Below are 15,914 nucleotides of genomic sequence, written 5' to 3'. Positions count from 1 at the left end.
AGGCTTAGGGAGTTTAGGGAGTAACACTTAAGGGTTGTCTACAAGATTAATATATTAGTTTCTCTGTTCGGCTGATCTTATGACAAATTATGATGGTAACTGGTGTAATACAGCTTCCAAATTCTCTGGGAATATGTTACATGTTTTCTTTATATAGACTTCCTCTAAATACACAAGAAGTCTTTTAATTTTTTTCTGAAGATTGCCTAAGAAGTCACATTCCTTATCAATCAGCAGCTGGAAAAGAAGTTTCGTATTTTATCTCTTTGGTTAGCCCCTATGAACTTTGAAGTACATCTTGACCACCTGGAGGGATGCCTGTCTACACTGTCACAGCTTTCACCAAAACCTATAAACATCTTCTCTTCTAAAATTGTCCATTTGGGGCCAGTCTGATTAAACTATGTTTATGAGAGTTATAAAACAGGCAATACAAATACTATTTTTATGGTCTTCTTTACTTCAGTGGTACTTACAGAAAGTAGTGTCCGGTGACCCATATTTCATACGAGAATTTTTTAAATGGTTTTGTTTGTGTCATATAAATATGATACAAAGCTCATATTATTCAAATATATATACTTCAAATATATTCAGAGCTCATTTAGTCCTCCTACACATGAATCATATTTGTTAATTCTAAACATTCTTCAATTTTCCAGAGACTTACAAGAATTTATGATAAAAAAGTTACGGTTCTGAATACTGATGCAGTATTACAGACATTCCTCCCCTTTCAGTTCACAAACCAATCTTCCAATATTGGGATTTTAGCTACATCCTATGTCTCTTTCTGTCACAGATACTTAATGTCACTGGTGATCACTCTTATTTTCTAGTTTCTTCCAGAGCTCCCATAAACCTGCCATAATGAGTAAGAATTATACCCAGCAAAGTAAGCAATACAAGCCCCCAAATTACATCATTCCACAAGCACAGTTATGTAACAGAAATATAAAATGCCCAATCACTACAGTTTGTCAACAAGAACTTGTCAATGTTATTGTATCCTTTTTATTCCACAAGAAAGTTGAGCAAAAGAATTATGTATGCAAGTAAGCATTCTTGGCAATAACATCAGGGAAAATATTACCACATTGAAAGAAAAATTTTAATATTTCCATTAGCTTTTTAAACACTAATTTCCTTTAGAAGAATCAAGAATCATGTCTTGTCCTGAAACCATAAAGCTTCTAGAAGAAAATATAGGCAGTAAGCTATTTGACATTGATCTTAGCAATAGCTTTTTGGATCTGTCTCCTCAGGAAAGAGAAACAAAAGCAAAAATAAACAAATGGGACTACATTAAACTGAAAAGCTTCTGAAGAGTGAAGGAAACCATCAACAAAAAAAAAAAGACAACCTAGCAAATGGGAGAAGATATTTGCAAATCATATATCCAATAAAGGGTTAATATCCAAAATACATAAAGAACTCACCAACTCAACAACAAAGAAAACAAACTACCCAATTAAAAAATGGGCAGAGGCACGGAGCGGCTGGGCCCGTGAGCCACGGCTGCTGAGCCTGCGTGTCTGGAGCCTGTGCTCCGTAACGGGAGAGGCCACAACGGTGAGACGCCCACGTACCGCAAAAAAAATAAATAAATAAAAATAAAAAATGGGCAGAGGATCTGACTGGACATTTTTCCAAAGACGACATACAAATGGCCAACAGGCACATGAAAAGATGTTCAACATCACTAATTATAAGAGAAATACAAATCAAAACTACAATGACATATCATTACCAAAAAGACAAGAAACAGCAGGTGTTGGAAAAATGTGAAAAAAAGGGAACCCTCATACTCTTTTGGTGGGAATCACCATATGGAAAACAGTATGGAGATTCTGCAAAAAATTAAGAATAGAACTACCATGTGATACAGCTATACCACTTCTGGGTATTTATCTGAAGAACATGAAAACACTAATTCAAAGAGATAGATGCACCTCTATGTTCATTGTACATTATTTACAATAGCTAAGATATGGAAAAAAACCTAAGTGCCAATCAACAAATGAATGGATAAAGATATGAGATATAGGTATATATGTACATACACACACACACACACGTGCGCGCGTGCGCGCGTACACACACACACACACACACACACACAATGGAATACTACTCAGCCATATAAAATGAAATCTTGCCATTTTCAACAATAGGGATGGAACTTGAAGGCATTATGCTAAGTGAAATAAGTCAGGTGGAGAAGGACAAATACCGTATGATTTCACTCATATGTGGAAGATAAAATAAACAAAATAAATGAACAAACAAAACAAAACAAAAACAAATACACAGGTAGCAAGAACAGATCAGTGGTTACCAGAGGGGAAGGGGGGGGCAGGAGGAGGGTGAAATGAGTTAAAAGGGTCATTTGTGTGGTGACTGACAGATGCTAGACTTTCGGTGATGAGCATGATGCTGTAGTGTATACAGAAGTCAAATTATAATTATGTACACATGAAATTAACATAAGGTTATAAACCAACATTACTGCAATAAAAAGAATCATGTCTTGTGACTAGGGCAGTAAAATTCAAAAATCAATAACACTCGAATTTGTCAGGTTCACATCTGACATTCTATATTATAACTTTATGGTGGAAACAGGTGTTTTATAAAAGTGATTCAATACTGAATCTGTGACAAGAATATCTAGAGATATTTGTAAGTTTGGCTTTTAAAAATTCATTTAACTTGTGGAATATATAAAACCAGGCAATCTTTCTGTAGACAACTTTTTCTTCACAATTACATTGTATAGAATACAAATGTTATTTAGAGATTAACAACAGAAATAGTAATTTACTTGGATATTTTTGTGACCCACCATAGCAGCAGAAAAGTTCTTTGGAATTTTATTTTTATTTAAACTGTCAATATTTTGACAATTTTTACCTAGGCATCTTTAGCAAGAGTTTGGAAATTGGGTAGTTATTATATTCTGCATATTTTTGTAAAGCAAAAGATTTTCCCACTTTCAAAATTGATTCTCAAAGTATTTTCACTTTCAGAGGTGCTATAGGTTGAACTGGCCCCTCCAAAAAATAAGATATGCCGAAATACTAATGCTGGAATATGGTGTACCCCTCATCCAATATGACTGGTATTCTTATAAGAAGATGGGAAGAGAGACACACACAAGAAGAATGCCATGTGAAGATAAAGGCAAAGATTGGAGTAATGTATCTACAAGCCTAGGAACCTCGAAGATTTCTAGCAAGGCACCAGAAGCTAGGAAAAGGCAAGGAAGGATTCTCTTACAGATTTCAGAGGAAGCATGACCCCAAACACCTTGATTTCAGACGACTGGTCATCAGTACCATGAGAAAGTAAATTTCTGTTGTTTTAAGTTACCCAATTTGTGGTACTTTGTTACAGCTCCCCTGTGAAATTAATACAAGAGGGAAATAAATGACATAAAGTATGAGTCAGCTCAAGCAATACTACTTAACCAACCGTCTTGCTGTTATCTCAGTAACTCATATCACTGGAACACAGAAGTAGCTTTTGTAGTCATCTTCTTCCTAATTCAGACCTTTACTATTGTAAGAGCTGAATTTCTTCAAAATGGTTACTTTTTAAAGGAGTTTGAGCCAAATATTAAAAAAAATAATTATACTGAACAATCACAGTGAATTTAAATAAAATTTCATATAACGTATGAAATGTCATATATAAAATTCATATAAAATTTCATATAACCATCATATTTGAATACTAGTCCAACATGTCAGGCTTGCTTGCTGCCTGGATTTGTATCTTCCATATTGTAGAGCTCAGGGCCTAGTACAGCATCTCACATTTACTAGTGTCTCAATTAATGGTTACTGGTTGCTATGGACTGAACTGTGTCCCCCTAAAATTCATATGTTTAAGCCCTACCCGCAATGTGACTGAACCTGGGGATAGAGTCTTTCAGAGATAATTAAAGTTAAATGAGGTCATAAGGGTAGGGCCCTAATCGAATAGGATTGGTGTCCTTATAAGAGGAGGAAGAAAAACCAGAGCTCACTAGCTCTCTCTCAACTCTCCCTCTCCCTCTCTCTGCACACATGCACTGAGGAGCCTATCTACAAGCCAGGAAGAGGGTTTTCACCAGAACCCCACAATGCTGGTGCCCTGATAGAATTCCAGCCTCTAGAACTGTGAGAAAATAAATTTCTGCTGTTTAAGCCACCTAGTCTATGGTACTTTGCTATGCCAGCCTACGCTAACTGATGAACTAACCACAACTTACGGCAAAATATCCAAAACAAAACTATGTGACAGAACATCAGACTGTCATAAGGCTGACCCACCAAGGATTATGAGATTCGGTAAGGATTTGCTAAGGATTGTGAAAATATGGCATTGCTGGCTCCCTAAGATAATAATAGCTTTGAGAAAGTTATAGAGAGTTTTCCACTGCGGGCAAACAATTACTGGCATGCCTCCTTTATAGCAAGTGCCAAAGACTGCAATTATCTTGTGAATTAAAATATATTCGTTAACATGACAGCCTGACTTTTAATAATATTTAAGAATTTGGATAGGTACCATATGGTCATGAATTTCATCTTTTCAAAATTTTTATCCAAATACGTTCATAAATATAGGGGCTAAAATCAAGGTGGCAGGTTTTCTCCATAAACTGAGCTGATTTTTTTTTTTTTTTTTTTTTTGCGGTACGCGGGCCTCTCACTGTTGTGGCGTCTCCCGTTGCGGAGCTCAGGCTCTGGACGTGCAGGCTCAGCGGCCATGGCTCACGGGCCCAGCCTCTCCGCGGCATGTGGGATCTTCCCGGACCGGGGCACGAACCCGTGTCCCCTGCATCGGCAGGCGGACTCTCAACCACTGCGCCACCAGGGAAGCCCCTGAGCTGATCTTCATGCTCTATTTTCATTTTATTTGATGAACTGGTTCTTCCTGAGTGGATGTGTTTACTTAGCCCTGACTGAGTGGTGAGTTCAAGGAACCCCAAAAGAAAAAATTGCTGGTGTTCTCTTGTTAAAAGTGCACATAGCAGCTGACAGTGAATTAGGATGCCTGGGTTGCATTCACTAAGAAGCAAAGTATGCAGTGTTACTTGGTATACTGGTAATTAACTTTGAAACTCAGTAATTTGATTTCAGCTTGGGAATATATAGTAATTATAATAATCATGTAAATAAATTTATAGAAATATTTGATGGCAAACTTATGCTCAAAATTTCCCTGGTGCTATGGTCTGAGTTGTTCAAATTCAATGTTCAAATTTCAAAATGTTGAAATTCAGATATTGAAATCCTAACCCACATTACCTCAAAATGTGACTGTAGTTAGAGATAGGGCCTTTAAGCTTATTAAGATAAAATGAGGTCATGTGGGTGGACCCTAATCCAATATGACTGGTGTCCTTATAAGAAGAGGAGTTTAGGATAAAGACACACCCAGAGGAAAGGCCATGTAAAGACACCGGAAGATGGATATCTATAAGCCAAGGAGAGAAGCCTCAAAAAAGATCAAACCCGCTGACACTGTGATCCCAGACTTCTAGCATCCAGAATTGTGAGAAAACACACATCTGTTTAAGCCATCCAGTCTGCGGCACTTGTTATGCAAAGCTGTAGCTATAAGTTTCCTTCATAGCCCCATCAGTCTGTTAGAAATGCAGAATTTCTGGGGCCAACCCAGAGCTCCTGGAAAACTCAATCATCCTTCAAAACCCAAAGTAACTGTCCCTGGCAAGGCCTCCTTGATTCTCCCATGCAGGCTCAGAGCCTTCCTCCAGGGCTCTCTGCATATATTGTAGAAAAGTAGTCCATACACTGTGTTCCACCTACTAGTTTCCATTCCATCTCCCCTCTGAAGAGACCTCCAGAGCAAGAACCGTGTCCTATCTACCCTCTTAAACACAACATGGAGTTTAAAAACCTTACATATAGCAAGTACCGAACAAACATCTCCTAAAGCCATGAAACTAGAAAATAAAGGAGTTGGATTAGCTGATTTTTAAGATCCTTCAAAGCTCTAAAATAAAGACATAATTCTAATTCTGGTTTGCGGTGCCACACGTTGTTCACGGTTGAACTCAGGCTGTATCTTTTTAAAGTGCAGATTCTGCTTCAGTCAGCATAGGGGTCCTAAGACTCGATTTCTGACACAAGCTCCTAGGTGATGCTGATGCTGGAACACTTTGAATAACAAGGTCTTAAAGTTCAGCATAAATCTAAGGACCACCTCTTGATCTCTACAGTCCCACTCTTACAAGCCTATAACACTTTAAAAGTAATAGAGGGCATTAACAAACCCTAGGTCAGCCCCCTTTAATAAGACTCAATCACGGGTTCCGCGCTGATTTATATGTTCCACTGTACAACTTAAAAAAAAAAAAAACTCTGCCCCATTCTAATATGCCCATTTTTCTACATTCAGGCAGACCCTTTCAGTACATGCTCTTTGATGGCAAAAACAAGAGAACGTCGCCCTGCGGCTCCTCATGTATTTTTTGAAATGTATACTTCTGTCCTAGACTAAAGGGTGGCATCCCCTCACCCCCAACCAGCTGCCAGGTAGTCTTCGTGAAAGTGGAGGCTCTTTTGAAGTTTTAAGTAAAACCCTTGATAGTTCACAGAATGAACGAGGAAAATACACTTTCAAAAATACCAAGTGACTGCAAAAGCGGAATCACTCCTTGACTCTGGAAACACCCTTCGTGAGCTTTCTGAAGTCTGAAGCATGCCCGGATAGAGGAATGCTATTTGTATTTAAGAAATACTCATCCCACCATTCTATGAAATTTATAAATACTCATTCAATCCCCATAACAACTCTATGAAATACATACTGCCATCACTATTTTGAAGATGATGAACGGCATAGAGAGATCTAACTTAAGTATGGTCCCACAGCTGGTAAGTGGAGGTAACTTACCATGTAGAGGACATGAAGGGCTCCATGTTACAAGGAGAGAGAAAGGGGAAGAGAAATCAGACGCTTACCTGTGAATTTACAAACATTTTCTCTCTCTGCATCCCAACTCAGACTAAACATAAACTAGACGATTTGGTCTTAATCATGATTTTATGGAAGTAAGATGTATGCATTACATTTGTTCCTATTTTTATCTGAAACCCCTAAACACAGATTTCATTTTCCGTAAGCAAATTGGGTGTTTTACCAAACTCACCATTTCTTTGGTACTGATTTTCTCCATTTTAATGTATCTCACTGTTGATTACTATTCTCAGTGTTTTCAAAAAGAATCAATATTAAAACCTTAATTTAAGCAAAAAATGTGAAAATAAAAAGAGGCTAGCCAGGTAGTTCCTAGATTTAGTAGTGGGGCGGGAGGGGAATCTTTTTTAAAAAAACATATGAAAACCAACTACACTTTTCAGTTTGTGTCTTCTATTCACATCAGATTTGAACATTTAGCAGTGTATAACATTTTTCCTGATACTTCCTTCATAGTAGAAAATAAGACTCAATCACTGGTTCAGCGCTGATTCATATGTTCCACTGTACAACTTAAAAAAAAAAACTCTACCCCATTCTAATATGCCCATTTTTCTACATTCAGGCAGACCCTTTCAGCAGTGTGAATGAATCCAAATTTTTATTTTATGTCCTTGTTTTTTCTTGGGTTTTAAGGTTTTAATACATGCATCAAGATTCGTTAGCATTAGATATAAGGTTTTTGATGAATTAAGTACATATATTAATTCTGAATGTTTTGAAGAGCAAAGGACATCAGGACATGGGTGAGAAGGCTTTCAAGAGAAGGGGAAGAATTTATCCCTATAAAAAGGCAAAATGTCAATTCAGCTAACTGTTGTAAAAAGTCTGAAGTTGAAAAAACAGCACTATCATCTCGATTTTCTGTAAAAATATAATGAATTAATTTATCAGGAAATATTTGATAACTGTAAAAAATAGAGTTCACCTACACATGGATACACTTTATACCTCTGTGGGGATCATTCATTTCACATTTATTGAGCACTTATCAGGCCAAACAGGCTGATAAAAATACGTCCACATATTAAAATTTGTAAATGGACAATCATTCAAACTTTAGGCCTTGATTACTTTAGGTGTTACTTCATCTATAAGTCAACTACTGCGGCTGTAGGTTCACCCAACTCTTCGCTTTCTGAAAAGCCCTTTGTTTGGGCACTGCACTGTATCAGTTTGTCCTTTAGATAACTGGGGCATATGTTTCCTATAACAGCTCTATTGTAGCTCAGGGATATTAAATTCTATATGCTATGCTTATTTTTGTAAAAATTACAAAATCAATTTAATCTCAGTAAGGACATGAGAATCATACCACCTAACCACCTAGTACTCTGTATTTGAAAACTGAGTTACACAATCATCATTCCTATTGATCTTATATTGACCAATTCACCACTCGTGGAACATGCAGCTTGGAAGGCAAAATCCTCTCCTGACAAATAACTAAACCTAAATGGACGTAGGATTTTAATTAAAAATTAATATTCATGACATACTCACGAGGTGACTGGCACAGAAAGGTCCTTTCATCTTTAACGTATTTCTAAATCTTTCAAAAATACATTCATTTTCAAGGAAATTTTGTGAAGCTTGTCTTCTTCAAAGCTGACAGATCTAATAAAACTGATAGTTTAGAGGTAACTGTGTTGAGGGCAACACAAAATATTAAAAATTTGGAACAAGAACCAAACAAAGCCCACTTGCATCCACAGTAGCAAATGTGCTCTAAAGAGATGAAGTAGGAAATTATAGCAAATTTTATGAGGATCTCTGTGTGTTTTATTTTGTGTGAGGTACATAAAAGAATAGAGGTCAAACACGGGTTTTAGTGAGACACTGCAGAGTTTTACAATTGTTAAATTTGGTGTCGGTTGCTGCAGAAGGTTGTGATTGAAAATTTTCCTGTGGAAGAAGAAATGTCACAGTATTTTGATAAGCGAGAGATGAACTTTTTTTTTCCCTTGTACCATCAGCAAGACGAAAAGAACAAAATGTATCATTTATAACCCACAGCTCGACCATTATCTCCTGGTGAGACACTTGTTTTAAAACACACAAGGACCTTTTTTCCCCTCTCTACAAAGTCTAGAGCCCTCTGCGAGGCTCCTTCTCCCTTAGAGCCATGAAAGAAAGTTGACACTTGTGCAGCCAAAGTTTCTAGGCAACCGCATAAGGGCACTCGTACACCCTCCAGGTCACAGCCAGTTCTGAAGTACAGAGGAAGCATACGGACAGCATATGTCTCTTTGATCACAGATATCATCTAAAACTGATGTGGAGAGAAAATCCTGTTCTGCACCAAAGGCTTTACAAACTCTTTTTCTGACTTTACCCACTGAGTAAAGAAAGGGTACCTTGCTCAAATTATTGGTCTGAACGTTGCTCAATGCTAACATTTAAAAGTCAATGTGTGCGTGTGTGAGAGAGAGACAGACAGACAGACAGAGACAGAGACACCCAAGAATGTTTCTACGATTGCCAAAGCCATGACAAATTAGATAAGGCAAAATAGGTCGAAGTGTTAAGTATAGTTTAGACACCTTTTCTTTATTCACTCACTCTGCAAACGTTTTTGAGCAATAACTTTGGGCACTGGGGGTACCACTGAGAATCAAAATCCTTCTTCTCTTAGAGATTTAAGGTTATAAATATGTAATATTACGTTGGCCTTAATCTATCAAGAAAAGGTTACGTTTTATTCAGCATCTAATCCATTTTAGTATACTTTCCAGCATTTACATAATTACACCTCCCCAATACCCCTCAATTATACAGTATAAACACTTTCCTGTATATTTGGGATCTCAATAGAGTTAATACTTAAAATATAAGTGTTTAGAGGTTATGAGTAATTCTACATCATTTTTTATCTGACACAGGTACTCTACGTAGATACAGATTTAAACTGAAGCAATGTAAAATGGGGCAGCCTCTGTGCAAAACAGTATGGCAATTCCACAAAAAATTAAATATAGAATTACCATATGACCCAGCAATCCCATGACTGGGTATGTACCTAAAAGAACTGAAAGCAGGGACTCAAACAGATATTTGTGAATCCAATGTTCATAGCATTATTCACAATAGCAAAAAGGTGAAAGCAACTCACATGGCCATCAATGGATGAATGAATAAGCAAAATGTGTTACATACATACAATGGAATATTATTCAGCCTTAAAAGGAAGGAAATTCTGACACATGCTACAACATGGATGAAACCTGAAGACATTATTTTAAGTGAAATAAGCCAGACACAAAAGGACAAATATTGTATGATTCCACTTATATGGTGAACCTAAAGTAGTCAAGTTGCATAGAGACGGAAAGCAGAATGGTGGTTGCCAGAAGCTGGTGGGAGGGAGGAATGGAGAGTTTTTGTTTGATGGGTACAGTTTCAGTTTGGGAAGTTGAAAAAGTTCCGGAGGTGGATGGTGGTGATGTTTGCACAACAGTGTGAATGTACCTGATGCCACTGAACTGTACACTTAAAAATGGTTAAAATAGTAGATTCTGTTATGTTTTACCACACTAAAAAAGCAATAAATGGCAAAAAGTAAAATAAATATATTGAAGTAATGAAAAAAAATAAAGAGGCTTACTCAGCGAACAATTTGAAGTAGTCAGGTCTAGAACACGGACTGCTACACATGGTCCATGCATTTTGACTGCACTGTCCTGCTGCTATATTCTCCAGGGTGCTTTTGACCATAAAGGGCTTGAACATCATTACCCTGAGTTGATGTCCAGATGGGACACAATACAACTTTCACACAAAAATAATCTGCTGATGAGTCAAAGCGTCAACTGGTTGATTATCTCCTCTATATAATAAATCAACCAAACTCCTGTTATTTTAGTGTCACAGCTCCTCTAAGGTCAGTATCTGCAGAGAATTTTACTAGCACGGTAGCAGCCATCAGCAGCGGCCGTTGGTAAGGAGGTGTAGTCATCGATGCAACAGAGCAGAGAAGAAATTGCTCTTTCAGAGGATTTACTTCAAAGCTCTGGATGCCACTTCTTGATGTCTAAAAAGGCATAACCTTAGCACCATTCCTGGGTAGGTCACTGCGTGCTGTCAATCCTAGCAAAGGTGATGAGACCCAAGATTGGGACAAGCAGTGTAGCTACAGAATACTAGGAATCAAGTGGATTGGAAACAGCTTGTCATTTTGTACGCTGGATCTGCCTTTTAACATCTTCCAATAGAGGTGAAGTGATATCAAGCTCATGTCCTCCGGGAGATTGGTGTAAATGTAAGGTCTTATACAATTTGGAAATAGAAGACTCGTAAACTTCCTTGTCCAGGTTTGAAAAATTTACTGGATAATCCTTTTCCAGGAATAGTACCTAACGTTTGTTGAATACTCAGTATGTGCAAAGTACTGGCACTGAGTACTTTCATTTCATCGTTTCAAAAAACAATCCTATGAGATAGATAATTTTATCCCCATTTTACAGAAGAAAAAACTAAGGTTAAAGCAGTTTGCTCAAAGTCAAAGCAATGGCTAAAGGGAAGAGTTAGACCTAGTATTTAATTCTCTCAGACCATTATACTATATTTCTACTAATAATATTTACCTAATGTATGACAGCCACTGAGCTACACAGAGGAGCAATGCAATTTAAGGATTACAAGAATATGCTTTGCAGTGGGATCGAGTTAGGTATTTATGGGAAAACTTTTATATTACAAATTTTCAAAGCCAAGTAGAGAAGATGAAAATTATAATTTCAAATTGAAATACAATATTTGAACTCTACATAAATAAATATATTTTCAATACCATTTCTCAACATAAGACTATACAGAATTGAACCCTGCTGATTTATAAAGCGCAATATTTTTATTCTGATTTTCAAGGCTGTATTCTTCTCCTAGTAGGAAACAGCAACCTTTAGTTTGGTTATGAGTGATGAGTTTAAAGATGTTGCTCACTCAAACATTGTTGCCTTATTTTTCCTTTTAAAATTTTATGTAAATAATGCCTGAATACGGTTTTATAAAAATCATCCAAAATATCTATTTTTGAAAAGTAGAAGTTTTTTTGAGCTTCCCTTATTCGAATTATCTCATCAGAGGCCAATACTGTTAACAATTTGAGATATCATATTATTTTATTTATTTCCAAATGGCAAGCCAATTGACCATTTATCAAATAGCTCATTCTAGTTCATTGTTTTCATATGCATTTATCGCAGTCCTACTGAAACTCTGACAAGTTAATTCCTGAATTAAGCCTCAATATCCTCATTTGTAAAATGGAGACAATAATTCCTCCCTTTGAAGGTTGTTCTAAATATTAAATGAGATCACGTATATGAAGCAAGAGTTGTTCTTAATAAATAGTAACTATCTAAAAAAATACGCATGTGTGTATGACTCGATTCCTGGATAGATTCTGCACTACTCTTTGCTTTGTCTTTTCTTACACTAATATCATATAACATAGTGATCTAATTATTACACTTACATAATAGATTTTTATATCCATAGAGGGCAAGCTCTTCCTTTAGTTATTTGAAAGTTACACATCTTATTACGCTTCTTACAATGGTAATCCTGACATATTTTTAATTTCCATATTGTATTCTACAATTTTTTTTAACATCTTTATTGGAGTATAATTGCTTCACAACGGTGTGTTAGTTTCTGCTTTATAACAAAGTGAATCAGTTATACATATACATATGTTCCCATATCTCTTCCCTCTTGCATCTCCCTCCCTCCCACCCTCCCTATCCCACCCCTCTAGGTGGTCACAACCACCGAGCTGATCTCCCTGTGCTATGCAGCTGCTTCCCACTAGCTATCTATTTTATGTTTGGTAGTGTATATATGTCCATGCCACTCTCTCGCTTTGTCACAGCTTACCCTTCCCCCTCCCCATATCCTCAAGTCCATTCTCTAGTAGGTCTATGTCTTTATTCCTGCCTTACTCCTAGGTTCTTCATGACCTTTTTTCTTAGATTCCATATATATGTGTTAGCATACGGTATTTGTTTTTCTCTTTCTGACTTACTTCACTCTGTATGACAGACTCTAGGTCCATCCACCTCACTACAAATATCTCAATTTCGTTTATTTTTATGGCTGAGAAATATTCCATTGTATGTATGTGCCACATCTTTATCCATTCATCCAATGATGGACAGTTAGGTTGCTTCCATGTCCTGGCTATTGTAAATAGAGCTGCAATGAACATTTTGGTACATGACTCTGTGAATTACGGTTTTCTCAGGGTATATGCCCAGTAGTGGGATTGCTGGGTCGTATGGTAGTTCTATTTGTAGTTTTTAAGGAACCTCCATACTGTTCTCCATAGTGGCTGCACCAATTTACATTCCCACCAACAGTGTAGGAGGGTTCCCTTTTCTCCACACACTCTCCAGCATTTATTGTTTGTAGATTTTTTGATGATGGCCATTCTGACTGGTGTGAGATGATGTCTCATTGTAGTTTTGATTTGCATTTCTCTAATGATTAGTGATGTTGAGCATTCTTTCATGTGTTTGTTGGCAATCTGTATATCTTCTTTGGAGAAATGTCTATTTAGGTCTTCTGCCCATTTTTGGACGTGGTTGTTTGTCTTTTGCCCCCTTAGGTAGGTTTATTCCTAGGTATTTTATTCTTTTTGATGTGATGGTGAATTGGATTGTTTCTTTAATTTCTCTTTCTGATCTTTAATTGTTAGTGTACAGAAATGCAGATTTCTGTGTATTAATTTTGTATCCTACAACTTTACTGAATTCATTGATGAGCTCTAGTAGTTTTCTGGTAGCATCTTTAGGATTTTCTATGTATAAGTATATCATCTGTAAACAGGGACAGTTTTACTTCTTTTCCAATTTGGATTCCCTTTTTCTTCTCTGATTGCTGTGGCTAGGACTTCCAAAACTATGTTGAATAATAGTGGTGAGAGTGGGCAACCTTGTCTATCAATTCAATGACTTAAATGCAGTTTGTGTAATATCTATATAATTTCTTAAAGTCACTAATTACATACTGTGTGATTGGCTCATTACCCTCCCATCCCCCTTGAATGTATTCCTCTGAGCTGGGAGTTTCACTGAAATATTCTCATTATTCACAGTAGTTTTTTCTTGAAAGTACCTGGAGCTGTATTTTTTTTGTTTTTCGATTAAGTCCAGTTGTATGTATTTCTGTTTTCTAGAAATTTCTCACAGTTCCTGGGGTTACTGATGGCCCTCTCTCCTGTTTTCCAGACCACTGTTTATGTGTGTGTATATATCTCCTTCTGACATCTTATGGGATTTGAGATGGCAGGGGTTGTGGGCACATATATCTCAGTCTACCATCTTGAATCCTGATCCTGTTAGCAACATCACATTTTTTATATATTGTAAATTGTTCATGACCATTTTCACACATAATTTCCTAACTAGTCAAGTTGGCACTTGAAGTTTTCAGCAATATTTTGGATGTTTCCATTACCAACTTATCTCACTGCTTTACGGCTCTAGTCACCCCCTTATATTTCCTGCCATCTGAAATTGTCCATAAATCTTTTCTCAAATTGTTATCTAAACTTAGGCACTCTCTGCATATAATGAAGTATCTCCTTATCAATTACCCTTACTTGAAAGTCCACCTCAAAAACCACCTATTCCAAAATAGCTTTCCCATATCCTTCCCACCCATAAATAATCTCTGTCCACTCCCAGTACATCACTGGAACATTTTGTTTCTCTATGGCAATGTTTATCTCAATAAACCATCTGCTACTATGCATGTCTCTATCTTCCTAACTATATTAATGCTGCTAGAGGAAAGGGACTATGTCACATAAATACACATATACTTTGTGTGTGTGTGTGTGTGTGTGTGTGTATCTCCACAATGTATAATTAGGTTGAATTAAGTCATATATTTTTCTCTTAAATAATGTTACAAAGCTTATCATTGTATTCTAAAACAAAAAGCTGATTGTGTTCTATTTTTCAGTGCTGTGCCGTCATAGCCCATTGATATTAATATGTAATTGACCTGTGTGATTAAGCATGTGCATAGTACTGGAGAAGCTGATACCCAATTATGATACTAATTGCTCTTGTGATCCCTTTTTTAAAATTTATTTTATTGAAGTATAGTTGATTTACAAGTTGTGCTAATTTCTGCTGCAGCAAAATGATTCACTTATACATATATATATATTCCTCTTGTGATCCCTTTATACATTGCATTACCATATCAGTTTAAATGCCGTCTCTGTTTAGACACATTTTGCTACCTTTCTTACTTGTATCTTGCTATTAAAAAAGGAATTGGCCTTTATTTTGTTTTGAAGTGTTTGTCTTAAACTATGTCCTGTAAATCTGTACGAATTTAACACTTAAATGGATTTATATTTTTGATCCTTTTTCATCAATTTAATAGTTATCTTCTTTATTTTATTTCCCTTTGGAATACTCTCTTCTTTATTAACAGGTTATTTGTGTTCCTAAGAACAAAGCTTATCAAAGAATTCACGTTATAATTTTTTAAATAAATTCATTGTTTTTAAATTGTTTTAATTGAAAAGGAGAGCTAGAAACTAGAAAATTTGGGGCCAGCACAGTTATTTTTTCTGTAGGAATTCCAGTAACAAAGTTATTTTATAGCTATACATATCTAATAGTTATTGCAACATAACAGGTTATCAAAATGCACAAAATCACATCTAAACATTCCTGAGCAAATCCTGAAGAACACATGAAAGGAAACCAGAATCTAGGCCATCAATAGTAAGGTCAACACATTTAAGATCATCAATGAGAAACCAAATCAATGAGCTCAAACCGTGTCATCACATGTCCCTGTGCTGGGTGTGAGAAAACGTGTTCTTTTATTACCTATGTGAGTTCCAAATCCAGTTTCTTTATAACTCAAAAATAGGCCCATAATGCCAGTGCATTCCC

At 36.4% G+C, this 15,914-nt stretch overlaps 1 protein-coding gene across 1 annotated transcript in view; it reads right to left on the bottom strand.

Moving 5' to 3' along the window:
- Window positions 1-15,914, bottom strand: part of ZFPM2 (zinc finger protein, FOG family member 2) — a 462,647-nt gene that overhangs the window by 249,251 nt on the left and 197,482 nt on the right. The gene's annotated exons all lie outside the window — the stretch shown is intronic.

The sequence above is a fragment of the Globicephala melas genome, chromosome 17 (genome assembly GCF_963455315.2).
Source record: "Globicephala melas chromosome 17, mGloMel1.2, whole genome shotgun sequence".
Lineage (NCBI taxonomy): Eukaryota > Metazoa > Chordata > Mammalia > Artiodactyla > Delphinidae > Globicephala > Globicephala melas.
Note: the sequence above shows the minus strand (reverse complement) of the source record. Positions and strands in the feature narration are given on the sequence as shown.